This window comes from Botryllus schlosseri, chromosome 7 (genome assembly GCF_051294905.1).
Source record: "Botryllus schlosseri isolate E-star chromosome 7, Bs_hap1, whole genome shotgun sequence".
Lineage (NCBI taxonomy): Eukaryota > Metazoa > Chordata > Ascidiacea > Stolidobranchia > Styelidae > Botryllus > Botryllus schlosseri.
The window spans coordinates 8,199,311-8,208,006 of NC_137242.1; the positions used below are offsets into that span (position 1 = coordinate 8,199,311).

Consider the following 8,696-nt stretch of genomic DNA (forward strand, 5'->3'; position numbering starts at 1 on the left):
TATACAATGGCAGCCGAGGCCAGCATGGCGGTAAAAATAAAAAACTTCGCCCGCAAAGGCGCAGTCAAGGGCTTCCGCGAATGGATCCACCAAATTCCTTGTCGACATTTAAAGAGAATGCATTATAAGTCAATTATTTTATGTTGTGCTTGTCAGGTCTCAATAGCAATTTAATGTAATTGAAATTGTAATTGAGCCAATGGCGTTCTGAAGAAAATGGCTGCGGCCAAAAAATTTATTTCGTTTTGCCCATCAATTTGAGACCACATCAATTTTTGAGTGCAGTGCCCCTTTAACAAAACCACAGACGTCTGCAAGCAGTCATCGAGCTGTCTAATCTATCGAGTAAAGACTTGAAACCGAGCAATGTTCGAAATCCTAACCGAATACCAAACGCTATCTCGAATCGAGCTGGACTCAGCCTTTGCTCCGTCGAGCACGACTTGAGTAAACGAGAGATTCGTGGCGTAATGTTTGGTTTTGCTCATTATTCGAGACTACAGCCATATATCCGAGAGACACGTTCCGGGATTCCCTGGGAATAATACCGAGACTATTCACAAATACCGTATTTTTATTGCGAGATGACATCATCGTGGTGGTAGTCATCGAGCCAGTACCAAACGAAACGGAAAATGGGACATGTCGGAGGACACGATACTGACTATGTAGGGGTAGGTGGATGGAAATTGTAAATGTATTTGAACTTGGATTTAACACATAGTTATTTTTGTTATGTCTCACTAGGCATCAGATTCAGTATATTAAATGTGAGTGTCTTGACTTTATTTTCGAAATATATGTTGGATCCATTAGATATTTCCTCGCGGTTTGAAAACTAAATATGTTCCTGGATTCGAGGTTCACATATCATAATATTTGTGTTTGTGGTCAGACTTATCCGAGTTTATTGTTCCCGTTCTGCTTTAGTTTCCGTGTTCACCTGGATATTGCAACACAGCAGGTCAACCAAGCGACGTTTCGCCGAAAGGCAATGGAAAATAGACCTTTCGTCGTACCGCACTCCAAACCACCTAGGTCTGCAAACTTTAGCCATTCAGGCCTTGCAGCAAAACTCAGTGTTGGCGACTTCAATAAAATCAATAGCCTGAAAAATGGACCCGGCGAAAATGTAATCATCAGCATTATTTATTGGGCGTCCGTCAAAGGGGAAAGGACCTCCAATATAAACGACAGTGAATCAGTCAATCGACATATTTACATATAGTTCAGGCACTGTAGTGATTGGCTGTGGTTTTTAAACTTCTAGCTTGCAATCCATCGCGTCATACACAACATTAAGAGGCAGCTAATCCATCAGATAGCTCTTTGTTCAGCAAATCAAAGAGAGAACTATACTATAAATAGTTTTATTGCATGTTTTTTAACGCAAGCCCTAATATTTTGTGCAATACTTGATAAAAGCTGCAGTATAAAGTTGCATGGAAAAATAGTAAAAGTTTCAAAAAGTTGCAGTTCTTCAAACAGCTTAAAACACCATATTGCATGAATTCTGAGTATTTAGGAAGCACCCTGAAACTGTAAAAAAGTTGCAAGAGCTGCAAAAACTTGCCTTAGTTATTTTTCACTTGGCGTTAGTTGTGAAGATAGACTTTGCAGTTTGATAGTAGGAACCTCAAGCTAACTGCGACCCCTCGACGAAATCTACTCTTGGAAACTACTTCGGTACTTTTTAGACCTTACATTTTCTACATCTGCTTGAGTAGCAACGCTGACTACTTTGACCACGTTTTCCACACTACACACGTGTATTGCACGAGTAAATCATTGGTCGCTCTCCATCGCCAGAGCATCGCGATTAACTTTCATGGTGCTTGTAGTCCCCGATTGTATATTAGACTCCTGGACAGAAATCAAAAGATCTTTGCTTCTAAAATAATAAAATGCGTGAAAGCAAGAATATCATGTACAGAATATTCAGTATATGAGGTAACACCACGACTATTTCAATATAACCGGATTACCTGCATTCGAATAGCTTGATTTTGCCTATTCCCGGGTTTATCCTACTCTGAATGGCTAGCGACTAGGGATGGTGTGAACGTGAGGTTCACGTTCGCGTTTTGTGTGTGAACCTCAGAAATTTAAAGGTTCACGTTCACAAACGAACCTTGGCAGACATGGGGTGATTACTTCATGAATGTAATCGATTGCGATTACGATTACTTCTGAATCACGTGATTACGATTACGATTACGATTACAGCAAAATCAGGAAGTAGTCGATTACGATTACGATTACATTGGAAAAGTAATCACGATTACTCACGATTACATTTATTTTGCATCATAGTAGTTATATAGGAAGACAATACATGGATAGCGCTGAAAAGGCCTAATCATATAGCAAATGCCTTTAGAAAAGATGGGACATTTCTTTGTTACGTCATAATGTACCCATTGCTCATTTTATAGGGGACGGTTTATCGCACACAACGTTTTGTATTCTTGCGCGAAGTCCGTAACTGCCGCATCCCAAATTCCCCAATAGGGTGGGGAATGTGGTTGGAGGGTGCTCAAAAGTATTTCGTCAACCAACATAACTAATAGAGTATTTTCGAGAGATTTCATTAACTTGGAAATTCTCTTTGAGCTTTGCGATTTAAATGTTTCTAGATAGCTTGATTTCGAAATGCATACGTCTCCCCCTCAATAAATAAAGTATGTATAATTCATAGTAATAGACATTTAGGTGCCAGTCAATACCGCTCCACGACATATCAAAAGAGAGATGCAGTTTCGGCGAGCATGAGACTCTACGAAGTGTGCTACTAAAGAAAGACATTGGCCGAAACTTAGGGTATGTGTCCAATGTCCATTGTTAATAGTCGCGCCGGATGGGCGTGACTAACAGTCCAGTCCATTCCTTTCCATCTGAGCCCACGAGGCAAATGCCACCCGGGCACCCACAGAGCATTAGACAAGACAATTTGTGTGTGCGTCTCACTCAAGTTTTTCTTTTAGTCTGCTATGTTTGGGCCACTATAATCAATATCTTTTGGATATATAACAGACCGGAGGTCACGAATTAACAACATACAATAAAGTAATTATATTGCAAGATACCAGATCTTATAATTATGAATTACGCGCCCCTGCTCTTCAGATAAATCTGGCCATCGGTCGCTGAGATAGGATTAGAAATGAATTATAATGCAATTACCATTACTATTGATTAAATTAAATCTTCAACTTCAAAATTGACTACTCTATCTGGGCCCAAGACCAATGTTTGGGTGGGAGAAACGTTTGCTGTTTTGATCCTGATTCTAGCTACAACCCACGCTAACATGGTATATATAAGCCGATGGCTATGGCGGCAAGTCCAAATGTTCAGTAAAGAATTGTGAAATGGCGATTGGCGCCCGTTTTGTGTAGAATAATATGAGAATAAGAGAAAGTGAACATAAAATTTTGCCTTCAACTTACTGCAGATAATTTAATGCAAGCTGCCATTACGAAAACGGCAAAACAACGGCTCAGTTATGATATCAGCAGCTGTTGATTTGAATGCTTCGTTGTGGAAACCGTAAAGTTTTATTTGACGAGTACAAAATTTCAAACCTTTGTCTGGTGTAAGTTCGTACCATATAGGCCTACTGCTCGCCAAGCAGCAACGGTGAAACTGCAGTTAACTATAGAATTAGAACTATTGCATTCTATAGTTTAATTAAGCCGAACCAAACATCAATACAAAAGTTGCTATTTTAACTTAGGCAGAGAGGTGATTAATTATCCTGTTGCAAGATAGTGGTGTCTGAAATGTGTTGATAACCCGATGTACAGCACGGTGGGTTTTCTTACAATAACACTAATGTATTTACTATGTGTGGACCTGGACATTTCTTACGCAAAGACGAGCAAAGCTGATAGGCTACCTCTGACGTAATAATGAGCAGTGACATTTAAGAATCAGACGTTTGTGCTCTCAATAACTGGTATAATACCTCTTCCTAGTTCACGAGTGTTCAGTTTATGTCACAGTCCTTGTACAAATGAAAAGTAATCGTTCTTTAACAAATAAATCGATTAAATATGGGAAGTAGTCGATTGCGATTACGATTACTTCGGGATTTTTCCGAATGTAATCGATTGCGATTACGATTACTTGAAAATGCTGTAATCGTCGTAATCGATTACGATTACTAATCGCGATTACCCCATGTCTGAACCTTGGTAGGTTCTGCACTGTGAACCTTTTTCATATATTACCATTTTCACTTTATTATAACGTCATTGGTTGAAATATAATACATTTCAACTGCGGGCTACTCTATCAATGGCGCTGGCAGCATGAAAAATTAACACTAAACGACCATCCACCTTGACAATCTCAAAAATTGTACTTGGTTTGTTACAAAAGTACGCTCGAAATATCCAGTTTTCCGTTTGTGAATATTTAGTGAGTCTCTGCTGTGAGCTTGATCCGCAATCACACAACATCAAGAGTGGAATACACTACATGTAGGTAGTCAGAGAATGCTGATGCTTATTCACAGGGTTGTTATGACTCGAGTCATGACTCGACATACTCGAGTCACGATTTTCTGATGACTCGACTTGAATCGAGTCATTTTCTCAAAGAACGAAAATGACTCAACTCGACTCGAGTCAATTTCTGTATTGACTCGACTTGGACTCGAGTCATTGTGCATGACTCGAGCCAAGTCATATGACTCGAGACGCAGACCGCCAAGACCGACATTTCATTGTAATTTCGAAGAATAGTAAAGTAACCACACTATTTGGATTTCGTCTATTGGTACTGGTACTTGAAAATGCGACCAGAAACTGCTAAAAGTGAGGAAAATTAGTATATTATTTATGAGAACCGTTCGATATCACCAAACAGAGTTATAAAAGGTGGGTTTAATATGACATTAACAGGAATCTGAGCAGTCAACACAGTGACTTGAACTCGACTCGAGTCATAATACCGTGACTAGGACTTGACCCTATTTTCGCTGACTTGGACTCGGACTTGACTAGGTGGTGAATTGAAAATGACTCGACTTGACTCGAGTCAAAATTATAAAACTGAGATTGACTTGTGACTCGGTGCCTTGTGACTTGGTTACAACCCTGCTTATTCAACCATTCAATAAAATTGATTTAGTTGTCTGATGTAACAAAATCTAGCAGGCGTACGGAGTCAATCTTAATTTCGTGTGTTTATTGTATCATAAAAACCGAATCCGTGCGATTGGGGTGTTAATGGGGTAATATCGGTAGAAAGTATAGAAACACGTTTTACACTCTGCTCAATATCAACGTATAGCAATACACAGACGCCAAGTACACTGTCCGTCTGGCCTAGACCGTTATGGCGTAAGCCAGGGGCGGGCAACATACGGCCCGCGAAGGGATTTTGTCCGGCCCGCGGACAGTTTTCCGTCTTACATGATAATGTAGCCCGCGGCCCCAGTCTGCCGATATTCCCCACTACTTGCTTAAACGTCAAATTTTAGTGACTGTATGTTATTATATACGTGTGTGCGCAGCGTGCGAGAGTAGATCTTACGCGTAAGTTCGTCGAAGCGAGAAGACTTTTACGATGCATTTACGATGTACTCAACCCTAATGTCGTTTGTGGTAATCGTGGTATGGTATGGTAATCGCAGCATGAATTCAATATAGAGATTGATTAGGCCACACAATTGAACAACGACGCTATCTCGTCACCTACTCAACACTAATGAATTGATATCTTGGTAAATTTGGGGCACCGGGTAGGGATGGTGTGAACCTCTGAAAGGTTCTGTGTGAACGCGAACATGAACCTCATGACGTCACGTGACGTCATATTGCTAATTCCAACCCTACATTTCAGTGAAGTGAGAGCCTATCTATATTAACCCTTTTGAAATCGGGTCAGTTTTCGCGAAACTGACCATCACTTTTCAAATTCATACCGTGACCTCACCAAGACTCGAATCTGGTCTGTTCCAGTTTAAAAGTGGGCGGAGTATAGCCCTCTACCGTTTCCGCCATCGATCGGCACCCCATGACATGTCTAGTTTTTTTTATAGGACTAAATAAACAAAACTTTTCTCTAAAAAATCTCTCTCTCTATCTCATTTTCCAATGCATTCCCCCAGGATGGCGTCAGAGAGTTAAAAATGATGCTTCAGTGCGTAGCCGCCGTTGCCAGGTTTCGAACAAGCCGTCAACCATGGCCGTTAACCGCGCGGCTCTCCAGATATCGGAAAATCCAAAATACATGAAAAATTTACATATGGGCGTGGTCAGTGAGTGGTCATAATGGTCAAGTTCAAGATAAATACCAAATCGGACCCCTAACGTCCAGTGTATTGCCTGTAACAACGCAGAATACTTTCTCTTGTCATACCCAACCATTTGCATCCATAGTAAACCAGTTTATGACTCATATTCCGTCACAAACTTGAACTTGAACTTGAATATGTTCTTGAAAATCACCGAAGCGTGACCACAATTACCAAACCCCCTCAGAAAACATCCCACAACAAGGTTTGATGTTTGAAACGGTGAAAAATTACACAGAATACCGTACAAGTCCACTTACGATGTTCTGGCAGAATTGCTGACTATATTCCCCACTCGGAAAATATCTGGAAATTTTGCGTGATAACCACTTTTTTATGCAAGCGTATTTTCGGCCGAACACCTCATGTAAGATCGTCGGTACGCGAAAATTGACATGTCTTATACCTTTGAATTAGGTATCATATAAATCAGAAGATTGCTAGCTTTTCGTACAGACCAATATGAGGCCTCTAGGACGTATACGAGCCAAGATATGACCAGATGAAGTTGGCCGAAGCCACCAGAGGCCCCAGATTTCAAAAGGGTTGTGTACAATTGTACAGTACATTGTACCCAATACCTAGCGACGACTAGGGCCAATAATGCCACAATGCTGAAGTAGGCTACATATTGGCGTTTTAAACGTCGCCAAGTTTATCAACTGGGGTAATCAAATGATATAATAATCCCATAAAATCAATGTCTTCCGTCGCTTTGCCAACAATTTCGACGAGGACTTGCAAGGATTATAAACTTACGCCTTAACGGTCTAGGCCAGATCGGACAATGCATTCGGCGTCCGAGTATTGTTACGCTGATATTGAGCAGAGTGTAAAACGGGTTTCTATACTTGCTACCGATAATACCGCATTAACAAGTTATACACATCAGTAGCAAACACGCCAATCGCACGGATGTGGTTTTTATGATAGCATTAACATAGGAAATCAAGATTGACCCCGTACGCCTGCTAGATAACGATATCAATTTCAATAATTGGTTGAATAAGCATCATTCGCTGACTACATACATGTAGTGTATTTCGCTTTTGATGTTCTGTGATTGCGGGTCAAGCTCACAGCAGAGAGTCACTAAATATTCACAAACGGGAAGCTGGATATATCTAGCAAACTTTTGTAACAAAGCAAGTAAAATGTATGAGATTGGTAAGGTGCATCACGTGCATGCCTGTTTGTTGTTGATTTTTCTAATGCTGCCAGCGCCATGCATAGAGTGGTGCGAAGTTGAAAGGCAGAGAATTCCAACCAAATATGTTATAATGACGTGAAAAATGGTAATATATGGAAAAGGTTAACAGTGCAGAACCTACCAAGGTTCGTTTGTGAACGTGAACCTCTAAATTTCTTAGGTTCACACACAGAACGCAAGCGTAAACCTCACGTTCACACCATCCCTAGTACCGGGCTTATCGAACGCATTGAAATCCTATATAAGGATTGCACCGTGTGTTGATTGATCAGAGAGAAGCAGTCATGGCGGTGCCTGTATGACGATGCTATTCTCAAATCCACATTGTCTTCGTCATTATCGGCGAGAAATGGCTTTGAAGTGACATTCCTGTCGTTAAAATACATCCAATAAACAGGATTTATTCCTTGTATATGTGGATAAATGAGCGAATAATGTATCGATTCAGCAATCCGGCCCGCCAAGTACTTAATTTTCCTATATCCGGCCCGCCGACTGGAGAAGTTGCCCGCCCCTGGCGTAAGCTTATATTCCCTTGCACGCGACGGAAGATATCAGTTTTGTGGGATTATCATATCATTTGATTTTCCCCAGTTGATACATTTGGCGACGTTTAAAACGTCAGTAAGTAAGTAAGTACTCCAGCATTGTGGTATTATGTGGCCGGAGTCGTCACTAGGTATCGTGTACATTAATATAGGCTATCACTTCACTGAAATGTAGGGTTGGAATTAGCAATATGACGTCACGTGACGTCACGAGGTTCACGTTCGCGTTCACACAGAACCTTTCAAAAAGGTTCGCGTTCAAACGAACCTGAACCTTTCAGAGGTTCACACCATCCCTACTAGCGACGCAATATCTCGATGAATAATCTGAGGTAGGATGCACCGGAACTATGACTGTCTGAAATATATGAAACTATTAGCCTGCTGCCAATTACAATGTCACAATCCCATAAGTAACACCGTGAAAATTAAACGACACCTGCCGAATGGACGTTCAGTGGACACACTTATTTCAGCTGTGTTACCATATCGATATGCTCACTTACCTTCCAGGTGCTCGGTGTTCGCTATAAAATCCGATGTCGGTTGTGCCACAATCATACGATTATCTGAAATGCACGGAATCGAACTGTATTGCATTGAAAGAAAGCTAGCATCATAGATGGCTCACGCA

The 8,696-nt window shown here is 40.8% G+C and overlaps 1 long non-coding RNA gene across 1 annotated transcript; it reads right to left on the minus strand.

Annotated features, from left to right (window-relative positions):
* Window positions 1-1,216: 1,216 nt before the first annotated feature.
* Window positions 1,217-8,422, minus strand: LOC145442354 (uncharacterized). Its single transcript, XR_013916031.1, has 3 exons — window positions 8,354-8,422; window positions 1,986-2,032; window positions 1,217-1,891 (listed from the first exon to the last, which is right to left on the minus strand). It is a non-coding gene; the product is annotated as an uncharacterized LOC145442354 (long non-coding RNA).
* Window positions 8,423-8,696: the final 274 nt, after the last annotated feature.